Source organism: Salvelinus alpinus, chromosome 25 (genome assembly GCF_045679555.1).
Source record: "Salvelinus alpinus chromosome 25, SLU_Salpinus.1, whole genome shotgun sequence".
NCBI lineage: Eukaryota > Metazoa > Chordata > Actinopteri > Salmoniformes > Salmonidae > Salvelinus > Salvelinus alpinus.
The window spans coordinates 14172618-14186986 of record NC_092110.1 but is presented as its reverse complement, the minus strand read 5'-3'; positions in this window follow the sequence as shown (position 1 = coordinate 14186986).

The window sequence follows — 14369 nt, the reverse complement described above, 5'->3', positions numbered from 1 at the left end:
CTGCTAATTTTTACTGCTCAATGTCCTCCACTCAACCTATGTCACTAAGTCATACACACGCCGCCACTGCCTGATATATGAGCTGGGACTATGATGTCAGCGAAAAACACTTTCAATAATTGCTTTGATGAATATCCTCAACCTTCCAAAACCTTGCGTTTCCCAGCCAGCCTGCATCTCTCCCTGTAAAGTTCATCTCTCAGCTCACTCTCAACTGTTGAAGCCATCCAAGTGATGTATTGCCCTCTGCCATCCCTGTATTCCAATGAGCACTATTTACATTCGATCAAATTAAGAGGCTACCAGCCTCATGTGCATAAACATAAAATTACCATGAATTAAAGGGGGAAAGAGAGTGTGAGCAGCGTCAGAGTGTTGAGTGTTTAATTGGTGCATTTGGGCTGTGCGCTCAGAGAAGTGCATTTATTTTCTTTATGGTTGGTCTGATGACCACACAGTTTGTCCAGTCGGTCTGGCCTCTCCTCAGACAAATGTATGTATGTACAGAAGTAGGATCTTAATTTGATCATTCTTTTGCTGCTGCACATTTTGTAGTGTATTTGAGTTTTAAACAGGCTTCTAAAGTTTGTAATTGGTTTCAGTGTCTCAGCCCACAGCCTCAACAGTTGGTTGTACTGTAAGCGTCTGCATATAGAAGGCCCTCACAGGGGAACATGTCTGTTCCTGCTGTGTGATTGTTCAGGATCAGTTGAAATGGATATATACACAGGGAGGGGTCTGGAGGGCTGAGAGGCTAGAAGGGGGCTTGGACTGATCCTAGAGGGCCTGGGGCAGTAACTGACGTGTCATAATCACCATTCTAAATTAATAGGGGGGTGTATTATTCCTTTACGTGGCTTCAGAGAAAATAAACGTTCACTTCCTGGATGCTGATGGAGAAATGCAGATAGCTGTATGGAAATGTGTCACGCACTTGCCGCCGGCCAAATGGTGCTGTGCCCTGAGTGGAACAGCTCTAGGATACAGTGAGCTGCATCAGAGATGAACAACCAGTGGATAGAATTCTGATCTTGAAGCAATCATGGTTTAGGATGTAAAAAAGCGAAGTCATGTGATTTCATTTAATATTTCTGTATATGAACTATATTTCTTCTAGCAGAGTCCTGGATTGGCTGGGAAGGGGACTGGCTCCTCTCCATGTTAGAACGAGGCCCAGCAGTGATGGCAGTGATGGTCCTAGTGTAACAAATTGATAGGAGTCAATTAAGTGTCTATTATTAACCTCCTATGGTTCACTGTCAATTAGCTGTCCCATTAACTCTGGAACACTGTACACTGTATGTATTTAACTCTGGGGGGATCCACCATGCCTTGGCAGACATCTCTTCCATAGTCATAAAGACGACACCGAAAGGATGACTTTAAAGCAAATGAAATTCAATTAGACGTAATTAAACGGTTAAGGTCATTTGTACCTCTGGTTCTGGCTCTTAGGTGATTCATAGTAATAATAAGGTACATTACGGCAGCGTTTGTAGATTAATCATAAATTCACCACACTTATATTACCATCTTAAACCAAGTGCACAAAGAAGGTTTTTATCCTGGTAATTGTCATATTAATGATGATATTACTCTCCGGTTTGGTTCTGGGTTAGGGTTGATAGGAAATTACTTCTACCCATAAGAGGAGTGGGAAATCTAGATACAGCAGGATAAGATTTGGATCAGGGATGAAGCATAGTCTTTCCTCTGTTCTAGGCGATTAGAGAAAAAACAAAATAGTATTTAAGGCACCATTTCAGATCCATCCTTCAAATACAGGGACAATAAATGATGAACTCAGTTGTCATATTTATTTTCATTTATTTTCACCTCAGTTCGTCAGGTTAATGGCTGATAATGACACAAGAAAGTGTCTGGTCCTGGTCAGCTCTATGAATTTGTTAGGCCATAATTCACCCTAAAGCCATAAACACTGAGCAAACACATTCGATAACACACCATTTGAACACCACCTTTTCCTTGAAATCTCCCCCAATAAAAGCATGTTTTCATGGAACAGATATGAAAGGGATAGTCTTTATTCTATTGGACATCTAGAATTTCTGAAAAAGTTTGAAACATTGCTAAGAGAACATCCACCATATTTCACTTCCTGACCGTGTCTCTTGCTTCTGTCATCCCATAATTGGTGTGTTTGAAAACATGATCTAATTTTAGTCAACGAGAAGGAGGAGAAATCCAATAGCATTTGAACCAAGCCTTTCGTGTTTGTCTGCCAGTGTATGACATAGTGAATTCCTTTGCCAAAGTCCCTTTTCATGTCCATCAGTTAACCGTTGCACTTGTAACAGGAAATCAGTTTACTGCTGTACTGACTGATTCCTATTTACACAAAAGCCCCTAAAACACTTAAGACAGGATATTCAATTGTGAGAAGTATTTTGCACGCAGGTTTCCCGGAGCTAGCCGTCATACTCAGTTATAGCACTACGAGTTGAAACTCACAACACAGTACAACTCAGGGCTCTACTAACACAGTGAGTAAGCCAAGGCCTGCTCGTCATTAGGGAGTTGGGCTAGCAGACTACACACAGTCAGGGCTAGGCTCAGGAGGCCTGTTATAGAGTCGGACTTACCTACTGGATGTTACCATAGACAATATTTTCCTCTGTGTTAGGATAATTGATGCCTATGATAAAAGTATCTTCTTTCCTGAGAAACTTGAAGCGCAGCTTGGTCTCTCTGTTGACTTTGGTGGTTCAGTATCCTGTATGTGCTTAGTGTGTGACAATTCAATCCAACTCTGTGGTTAAAATAAAGGGAAATGGAAGCTATCCTTCCCAAATGCTGAATTTGAACTTTCAACTTTGTAATGACAAGCCAGACATTGTATCATTTGACCTGGCAGTTGTATTGTATACAGCAGTGCCTGGAGTGAATTTGTGGACATCCTCCACTGTATAACAGTGCCTTGACAGCCAGAATCCCAGCCAGCCATTTTAGCTAATGGCTCTTCCTTGAGAGATTTACGATGAGGGGACACCGAACAATTAGAGAAAGGACAACACAAAAGCCAGGAGTGCTCGGAGGAGAGATTTATGACCACATTGAAGGTTTTATTTTTGTAAATGAAAGTCTGATTAGAAAGTGCTGATGGTTTAGAAGAGGGACACTCTCACACTCTCAGCTGAATTCTTATATCACCTCATCGCTGGCCTCATTTAGTCTAGTTTGGTCGGTCGCAGCGTCCTGTCCAAAGGGTGATGTGTCTGTCCTGCTTTGTTTGTTTACTGCCATGCGACCTGTCGCTTTCCTGCTCTGACGCAGGCAGGCAGATGTAATAAATGAATCATGCTGAGATAAAGCCCCTGTCTAACCCTATAGTGATACAGCCAGCAGAGTGCTGCAGACTCTGTTGACAGAGAAGGGGTCTGTTTTACTCCCCATCCGGAGCACTTCTGGTGTCTCTCCACTCAGGAAGTAAAGCTGGAAACACTTGTAGTCATGTTCCCAGAATCCAGGAAGGAACCTGTAACGCTGAGAGAGGATATACGACAGTTTGAGAGAGAAAGAGAGAGGGGGGGGGACAGGGGGACGGGGGGACGACGACTGTATACTGTAGCTTACAGTGGAGTTGCTATTAGATAGCATATAATAATCTTCTTAGTTTGTCCAGTCCACAGACTGCTGGATAGAAAACGAACAAAGCCGTTTAGATTGAGTTACAAACAGAAACCCAGACAGAGCGGAAAGAAAAGAGATAGAGAGGGGAAATGGAAAGGTCAAAATGTATGTATAGCATCCCTGGCCAATGTGGTCCTTGGAAGAGGACAATTGCGATATAAACAGAAGGAAAGGGTGGGAGCCCTCTGACTGAAGCTTATCTGTGGTGTGTGCTGCTGAGGGACTCTCCCATCCTACTGACCCGAGCTATATTAAACATACACCACACAGGATAAACTGCCCCTCTCTATGTCCCATGTACCCAATCCCTTACCAAGACCACAGAGAGGAAGAGGAACCACACCACTGACAACAGGGCAGGGGAAATACAGATTTGAGATAGGCCTACAGAAGAAGGGAAGGGTGTGTGAATGGGTGGGATGAGCTAAAATAGACATGAACCCTCAATCCCAAGCAGGTCTATTGCTTTTGTAATTGGATCATAAACTGGCAGCATCAACATTCTATTACCACTCTAGTGTAAGCCAGAGTGAAGTTAGTTCTTCTTTCTTTCTTTTTCCCTTTTCCCCCGTGTCACTCCTTCTCTCTCTCCCTCGCCGTCTCTCTCTCCCTGTACAGTGCGATGCTCTGTGTGTGCACGTTGTGCTGTGTTGTGTTGTGATTGCCCGTGTTTAATGGCGGTCTCCATCTGTCTCGGGGCCCGTGTGTCTGCAGGCTAGCGGCCCGCGGCGGCCCACATTAGAGAGCTGTTGGCCACGGCCCCAGGCACATTACATCCCTCCTCTGGAAGTGTGATTATGGGGGCCTGATTATGATGTCTGAGACCACGATGAGAGGCCGGCCCAGCCGCGTGCCAAGCCAATCTCATTGCAAAAACAAAACGGCAGGAAAATTAATGACGCTTCAAATTCTGCCAGGTTTTTTAACGCCGATAATCTGCGTCCAGGGCAATTTGCAGCAATTGGTGGCATATGGACTTGTGTTATACACCCTGGGTCCAGTAACAGAAATGGAATCTGTCAGAGTAGGAATGATATCACACACATAGAAATACATTTAGTTTAATCGAATGTGATTAAACAAACAAACAGAAAGCGAATTAACAGTAGTGCGGAGCGATTAAGTGAAATTTTGTATTTTTTTGGTTATTAAACAACTAATTGACTGACGTCGGTTCAATTACTTGAATTCTATTTAGTTCAGGGTTTTTTTGTGAGCCCAACACACAATTTCTCTAGAGAGAAATCAAATCATTCACCAGAAAAATGAAGTCAAGAACTACACTGAACAAAAATATAAATGTTTCATGAGCTGAAATAAAAGATGTTCCATACACACAAAAAGCTTATTTCTGTCAAATGTTGTGCACAAATTTGTTTACATCGCTATTAGTGAGCATTTCTCCTTTGCCAAGACAATCCATCCATCCACATGACAGGTGTGGCATATCAAGAAGCTGATTAAACAGCATGATAATTTCACAGGTGCACCTTGTGCTGGTGACAATGAAAGGCCACTAAAATGTGCAGTTTTGTCACACAACACAATGCCACACAATGTCAAGTTTTGAGGGAGCGTGCAATTGGCATGCTGACTGCAAGAATGTCCACCAGAGCTGTTGCCAGAGAATGTAATGTTCATTTCTCTACCATAAGCCACCTCCAAAATAGTTTTAGAGAATTTGGCAGTACGTCCAACTGGCCTCACAACCGCAGACCACGTGTAACCACACCAGCCCAGGACCTCAACATCGTGCTTCTTCTCCGGTGTTGTCTGAGAACATCCATCTGGACAACTGGTGAAACTGTGGGTTTGCACAACCGAAGAATTTCTGCACAGACTGTCAGATACCGTCTCAGGGAAGCTCATCTGCGTGCTCATCATCATCACCAGGGTCTTGACCTGAATTCAGTTCGGTGTCTTAACCAACTTCAGTGGGCAAATGCTCACCTTCAATGGCCACTGGCACGTTGGAGAAGTATGCTCTTAACGGATGAATCCTGGTTTCAGCTGTACCGGCCAGATGGCAGACAGCATGTGTGGCGTCGTGTGGGCGAGCGGTTTGCTGATGTCAATGTTGTGAACAGATTGTCCCATTGTGGTGGTGGGGTTATGGTATGGACAGGTATAAGCAACAAACAACGAACACATTTGCATTTTATCAATGGCATTTTTAATGCACAGATTACAGTGACGAGATCTGATTTGATTTGAGATCCTGAGGCCATTGTTGTGCCATTCATCTGCCACCATCACCTCATGTTTCAGCTTGATAATGCACAGCCTCTTGCCGCAAGGATCTGTACACAATTCCTGGAAGCTGAAAATGTCCCAGTACTTCCGTGGCCTGCATACTCAAGAGACATGTCACCCATTGAGCATGTTTGGGATGCTCTGGATCAACGTGTACAACAGCGTGTTCCAGTTCCCACCAATATCCATCAACTTTGCATTAAAGAGGAGTAGGACAACATTCCACAATCCACAATCAACAGACTGATCAACTGTATTCAAATGAGATGTATTGCGCTGTATGAGGCAGATGGTAGTCACACCAGATACTGACTGGTTTCTGATCCACGCACCTACTTAAAAAAAAGAAGCTATATGTGACCAACAGATGCATATCTGTATTCCCAGTCATGTAACATCCATAGATTTGAATTAATTTGATGAATTAATTTGAATTGACTGATTTCCTTACATGAACTGTAACTCAGTAAAATCTTTTAAATTGTTGCATGTTGCATTTATATTTTTGTTCAGTATATATGGGACGCTGGGCTGAAGGGTGTTGTAGTTTTCATTAAATATTTAACCTAGTTCACGGCAAAAACAAAGTAATTAATTACAATGACCATAAACCATTGAGGCTGTTCTTTTCCGGCTCGGACAGAGATGGATACACTTTTACGCCTGCTATGTTAGGTTAGATACACACAGACAGCATACGTTGCTGCAGGAGAGAGGAGTTTACACAACAGAAATACCAGAGAAAGGGATAGAGACAGCACATATACCTTATACATATACCTTGGGCTCCCTAGTGGCGCAGTGGTCTAAGGCACTGCATTTCAGTGCTAGAGGTGTCACTACAGACCCTGGTTTGATTCCAGGCTGTATCACAACTGGCTGTGATTGGGAGTCCCATAGGGCGGCGCACAATATGCCCAGCATCGTCGGGGTCGGGGTAGGCCGCCATTGTGAATAAGAATTTGTTCTTAATTGACTTGCCTAGTTAAATAAAGGTTAAATAAATAATATATCTGCTTTGAAAAACGAGTACAATTATTGTCACAGCTCTTCAGCATACTAAGGCAGGCTAGCCTAGTTAAATATGAGGACTAAAGACAGTATGGGGAGAACAGATATAATGTTAGGTGGTTGTCAGGCTGGCTGGCTGCTACTGCCTGAGTAGAGATGAGATGATGGAATAAGAAATTATATATAACTGAAATATTGTATTATTTCATAGTCATTTTCTATTGTTCTATATGGACCTGACAGAGACAGTGGAGTATTTTCAGTGTTTTGGCAATTGAATGTTCACTATTTTTGGCTTTCGAGATTCCATTATAAGGCTCTAATCATTTTAATGTCATTCTAATGTCATTATTTCATAATGCATTTAATTTAAAAAACATTTTTTAAACTGAAACCGAACCAACCTCAAAAAGCACTAATCACTCAGCACTAATTAACAGGTATGTTAATAAGCAATAAGTGAAGCGAGTAATGACAGAAAGAAAGGGGAAGAAAGATGTTTTAGATAGAAAAAGAACGGAAAAAGAAAGACAGACGAACAGACAGAAAGAAAAAGCGCAGCTTACACATTAAACAACAATCAATGTGTCAAACCAGCAGTCAGAAAACACCCCACTACCTTCCGGAACTTTTCCAGAGGATGTGGGGCAGCTAAAGCATGTCACTGTGTAGCGTGGAGAGGTATTGGAGAACTGTGAGCATGCTGATCCATGTTTGACACATACCTGAAAGCCCTTGTGTTCTCCCTCAACAGTGCCTGTGGTGGTCTCCACATGCCTGCCTGGTTTTGAGGGCTACTCATCACCTCATCCCTGCCTCCAGGCATACCTCTATCCATCCCCTTCCAACTCATTCCCTCTCTTGCTTTGTCTCACTCATCAGCCCCTTCCTTTTATCCTCCTTCACTCTTTCTCTCTTTTGCTTTTGTCCTCCATCTATCCAGCCCCTCAGGGCAGCAGGTGAAGTCTTGAGGTTGAAGTCTATAGCGGCGATCAGAGCTGATAACCTCTGGAATGGACAGACTTGCCACATGGGGTCGTATCTTGCCTGAGGACAGGTATGTCCAGTCATGCTGGGGGCTACAGAGACGTAGGGGCCAGGGGCAAGGGGCCAGAGGCTGAAGGCAGGGGCAGGGGCCAGCATGGTACAGATGAGGCTTTTGTGGCCCCTGCCAGATTGGAGCTGACAGGTGAAAGGCCAACACAGCCTAAAGATGGCAGCCAGAGGGCAAGGCGGGGGATGGAGGGATAGACGGATGGAGGGAGGATGAAGGAGGGAGGGAAGGGAGAACAGATGAGATGGGTAGTGCACTGAGCTGACGAGAGGATGATCAAAGATAATCAAATGACTGCATGATTGAACATGTGATGGCATGCAATACATCTGTTATTCAGACTATAGGCTGTCTGACATATTTTCTTAGGTGAGGTTTATGGGATAAGATTCAAGAGACTTTGGTCAGTTTGATCAGACCACCGTTTTTCTCTCAGGTTCAAAATCTTCTTGGTAAAATAACCAAATCTTCCCACCATTATGTAATGGCTACATAACAAATAAAGGGGAAGGCTGTCTTTCTCATCCTCCCTCCCCACACCACTCTCTCCCAACACAAACACAAAAACACACAGCCACAAGCACTGTGCATTTGTGTGTTCTGAGTTTTCTCTGTGTAACCACAGGCCATGTGTTCTAGTATCTAGCATCACTTATAGTAAAGCACAGCCTGTGCAATGCCAGTCAAAGTCTATAGTGTATGTACTGTATGTGTGTGTGTGTGTGTGTGTGTGTGTGTGTGTGTGTGTGTGTGTGTGTGTGTGTGTGTGTGTGTGTGTGTGTGTGTGTGTGTGTGTGTGTAGTGGGCTAGTATTGTGTGGAAATGATGCCCCTTCTGCCTGCCTGTCTGCCCGGCCCGATTCCATCTCCTTCCAAGGGAGCAAGGGGATGGAGGGGGTGGTGGGGGATTGATGGGACGTTGTTGGGGGAGAGTGTACACAAAAAGTCACCCCGAATCTGCCATCTGATTAATCAAGGGTGATTCGGCGGCAAGCGCAGCCTACCCGCTCCTTCCTGGCTAGTCCCTGTGTATTTATTTAGAGTAACCCGCAGCCAGTCACGCCTGACCTCAAACTATCAGGAGCAGCCACAGTTGCGCCAAAGCATAAACAAAAAAATGCATAATGAAGGTAAGGGGAGAGGGGGGAGAGGGGGAGGGAAAGAGAGGAGGGAGTGAAGGCAAGCAAGAGGAGAGGAGAGGAGGGGAGGATTTATTTTCTTGAAGGCAGGGATCTTGAGCTCACAACAGAGTTCATGAGTCCAGACACGTTGCTGCGTCGCAGAGCAGAAATAGCCTCCTGTGTCCTGCTGTTTGTTTCTCCTCTGACATGGGAAGGGAAATCATTGACCTCCGACGGTCCAAAGGAGGCTCCATCCATCTTTTGAGCCAGACTCATTTTCCAGGGAGTATCAAGTAGCTGTTAGTGAAGAGGAAACCTCCCTGTGTGTATACATGGATAATTGGGAACGTTTGCCTGTGTATTTATTTATGGAACAGCATAATGACTGAGAACTCTGAGTTTAATAATGATCAGAAGAGCATAACATGGAATCTCTCTGTTCATGAGAACCTTGATGTAATAAGTGGTCATCAAGCACAGTCAATGTCCCCTTTCCATTTGTCATTTGTTAATGGTCTGAATATGCGGACTCACACATACACACTACGGGTGGGCAACTAGCCTAGCGGTTAAGAACATTGGGCCAGTAACCAAAAGGTTGCTGGTTTGAATCCCCGAGCCAGCAAGGTGGAAATATCTTCCGTTCTTCCCTTGAGCAAGGCAGTTAACCCCCAACAACAACTGCTCCCCGGGCACCGATGACGTGGATGTCGATTAATGAACCTCCCCACACCTCTCTGATTCAGAGGGGTTGGGTTAAATGCGGAAGACACATTTCATTTGAATGCATTCAGTTGTGCAACTGACTACTGTAGGTATCGCGCTTCCCTACATAAACACCCTGCTGCGTTGGAAGTTCTGCTTCGAATTTCCTTAAAACCTCTGCAGTGTATTAAAAGACATCAGTGGGTTAAAGTACATTTAGCTTGATACATTTCATCATCTAAGCAAGTGAGTAGTTCTGCGAGCAGAAGAAGGCAAACTAACAATTGGCCCTCTGTAGAGACGTATTGATCCAACATGAAGGTTGGCTTTCAGGACAGTGCACGTGGCTCGCAGAGGCCTCTCTCGCATCTCTTCAAGTGGAGAAAACATAGAAAAGAACAAACAGAGCGGACAGGAGAGGAAGAGGGGAAGAAACAACAACAACATACGCCAATAAATCAAATCAAATCAAATTGTATTTGTCACATGCGCCGAATACAGCAAGTGTAGACCTTACCGTGAAATGCTTACTTATACGCCCTTAACCAACAATGCAGTTTTAAGAAAATACCACAAAAAAAAGAAATAGAAGTAACAAATAATTAAAGAGTAGTAGTAAAATAACAATAGCGAGGCTATATACAGGGGGTACCGGTACAGAGTCAATGTGCGGGGGCACCGGTTAGTTGAGGTAATATGTACATGTAGGTTGAGTTATTAAAGTGACTATGCATAAATAATAACAGACTGTAGCAGCAGCGTAAAAGGGGGGAGCAATGCAATTAGTCTGGGTAGTCTTATGAGTCTTATGGCTTGGGGGTAGAAGCTGTTAAGAAGCCTCTTGGACCTAGACTTGGCGCTCTGGTACCGCTTGCCATGCGGTAGTAGAGAGAACAGTCTATAACTAGGTTGGCTGGAGTATTTGACCATTTTTAGGGCCTTCCTCTGACACCGCCTGGTATAGAGGTCCTTGATGGCAGGAAGCTTGGCCCCGGTGATGTACTGGGGTGTACGCACTACCCTTCGTAGTGCATTGCGGTCGGAGGCCGAGCAGTTGGCATACCAGGCAGCGATGCAACCAGTCAGGATGCTCTCGATGGTGCAGCTGTAGAACCTTTTGAGGATCTGAGGACCCATGCCAAATCTTTTCAGTCTCCTGAGGGGGAATGGGTTTTGTCGTTCCCTCTTCACGACTGTCTTGGTGTGCTTGGACCATGTTAGTTTGTTGGTGATGTGGACGCCAAGGAACTTAACACAGAGGATGTGATAAGTTTAGATGAACCAAAGCAGCCTGGCATAGAAAGCCCTGAATTAAGGTAATGGTCAACCAGCACTGTTTCTGTAACATCTCTATGTCATCTCTATATACAATGAGTGTACGAAACATTAGGAACACCTTCCTAATATTGAGTTGCACCTCATGTTGCCCTCAGAACAGACTCAATTCGTTGGGCATGGACTCTGCAAGGTGTCGAAAGTGTTCCAAGTTGACTCCAATACTTCTCACAGTTGTGTCAAGTTGGCTGGATGTCCTTTGGGTGGTGGACCATTCTTGATACACACAGGAAACTGTTGAACATGAAAAACCCAGCAATGTAGCTGTTCTTGACACGCTCAAACCGGTGCGCCTGGCACGTACTACCATACCCTGTTCAACGGCACTTAAATATTTTGTCTTGCCCATTCACCCTCTGAATGGCAGACTTACACAATCCATGTCTCAAATGTCTCAAAGCTTAAAAATCCTTCTTTAACCTGTCTCCTCCCCTTCATCTACACCGATTGAAGTGGATTTAACAAGTGACATCAATAAGGGATCATATAAGGGATTTAAGGGACAGTTCACCAAGATTCACCTGATCAGTCTATGTCATGAAAAGAGCAGGTGTTCCTAATGTTCTGTACACTCAGTGTAGAGTACAGTAAGAAACAAGCTTCTAGGCAACATATTCAAGAGGAGAGAACCCACTGCCAGGTGTCGATTAGTAAACATCCCCAATGTCACAATCCTGCATCCCAACTTCTGAAAGGCATTTTAAAGACATGGGGGGAAGGATGGTGTGGTGAGAGTGGGGTGTGGGAGGGGGTGCTTGTTAGGATGCTGTTTATCTCCCTGTCTGTCCTTCCTCCCCTCCTTCTCTCCTCTTCTCCTCCTTCCCTTGTTTTTGTAACAAATCTGCATGAGACGTGGCAAGGGCCGAGGGGGCGGCAGGTGGGCAGGTTGGCAGTGCAGGCGGGTGGGCATCACCACCTGGTGCTGAGAGAGAGCCTCCTGCCAAGGGACCATGGTGGGACAACCTCCCAGCACAGCTTGTTGGGCTCTGACCCACCACAACCCTCTCCGCTGCCTCACCCCACCTTTCCCTCCCTCCCTCCCTCCCTCCCTCCCTCCTCCTCCACCTTTATCCCATCACCCCATCACCCTCTTTCCCTCCCCCTCCTCCGTTCCATCACCCCATCACCCTCTTTCCCTCCCCCTCCTCCTCCCATCACCCCATCCAGATCGGCATGACACTACAATTCTGACTGTTGAGGAACAGAAGGGGGTCTGGCTCACGTTGAGGGAAACACGAGAGAAGGATGAGGAGAAAAGGGAGGGAGAGGGAGAGGGAACACGTCGGTAAACAGCAGCACCTTTGGTCCGGCGTCTGTCTGGGCCTGGAGTCCTGTGGTGTGACAGGTAGACGCTCTTGTAGAGTTCCCAGCATTCCTAAACGCTGAGGTGAGGTTGAGAAGTCCCAGATGCCCCCTTCCTCCTCCTTCTAGCAGAAGGGAAGGACGGACTCACTCCAGCGTGACTTTGAGGCATGGGAACAAACAGCCTTTAACACAGGAGAACATACATATCAATGTGGTCATTGGTAAAATAGGCAGATCCTCCGTAAGCTGTTTAAATACAATGGTTTAATGATATATTGTGATATCAGCATGTCAATTAAGTGAATCAATAGAGTGTGACTGTGTGATAAATGTTTGGCACATTATTTTATAAAGATAATGTACATATTCCATGACACAGATGTTTAATAGTGTTTAATAACATTGATCGTGAAAGTAGCCCCCATGTCCAAAAGCCTACCAAATAAGTAACAGCCCACACAGTTGATGATACATTGTGGATCAAAAAACATATCACTGTTTTCACACACCCCAAACACACAGTAGTACGTGACTGAAAGAGCGACTACTCCACATCAGAGGACACAGAACTATGATTAACCCCCCATCTTCAAACTTCTGATGAAATTATGCATACGCCATACTGCAAGAAAACATTTTCTGTCAAAGTAATACCCTCGACAGCTCCTCAACTCTCTCTGACAAAATAAAATAAATGCATAACCCTTTGACTTTTTGGATTTAGGAGACGACATGACAGATGTATCGCCGCATTCCACATCTCCTCTGCCCAGAAAATACGAAAATGCATTATTAATTTTCACAATATGCGGATGCATTGATGGCCAAAATCCATACAGCATGCCAGGAGAGAGCAGGCAGGCAGGCAGGGAGGGAGGCAGCAGGCGGGCGAGTCAGCAAGCGAGAGAGCAACCCTAACCTTGAGCTTTCACCATCATAAGTTGACATCTCTAAAAACATGTTCTTTTTTTCTTCAAGTGTGGGTTGTCAGCGGGGCTGTCAGTGGCGAGGAGAGGCGACGTTAAGTAAGGAAGGACACATGTGGCTAGGGGAAGAGGAGGAGGGGAGGGGGGGTCTTCATAAAGTCACTCAGTGCTTCCCTGTCACTGTTAAGTAGACAGGTGCTTACCGTTAACACCCCTCCCTAATATCTTTATGAATATTTATGACTCTTTCCCTTCTAATAAGTTGCTCGTTAATGTCACAGCTGCCAAATATTGACTATGACTTTCTTTTCAGAAGTAGCGCATAAATAAAACATATTTTAAAGAGAGATTCTGACCTGCTTAAATACATCACTTTCCCCCATCCTCTTTGATCAAAAAGCACTTCATTATTATAAGCTGCTTTGCTGATTTTTCCTACCGTCTTGTCTGAGCTTACATGTGGAATACATCTTTATTTACCTACGTGTATCCCTCCATCTATTTCATACCCATACTGTATGTATCCCTACTTTGTTTCTCATAGTGAGTGCGGTCAGAAGTGGCTAAGTGTCCTTCTTATTATGTGGGAAAACTTTGAGAGTTGAAGTAAAAGTTGCTGCTGGGTCTCATCAGTGGAAATGGGGGGAAATGACCCTCTGGTCTCCTAGGATTTGTTCCCTGATTACTCCCTAATTCTGAGTCTCACTCCGTCGCTGCATTCTATTCTATTCCCATGAAAACTTGGCCCGAGGACCGGAGCTGCGATCCACACTGTAAAAAGAAGGGAGGGGAGGTTGAAACGATACATGGATGAAATTCGACAAGTTCTTTATTTTCTGTTGTAATGGTTGAGGAGGCTAAAGGCCACTGTTAGATCTAGAGTCTCCTATTGGAGGCAGATCTGGTATTAAGTCACTGTATGTACAGAATCATGCTGAATCAAAGACTATACATTAGCTACGTAATCAGTTGAGGGCAAGTTAGGGTCTCAATCAAACTGGGGATTTAT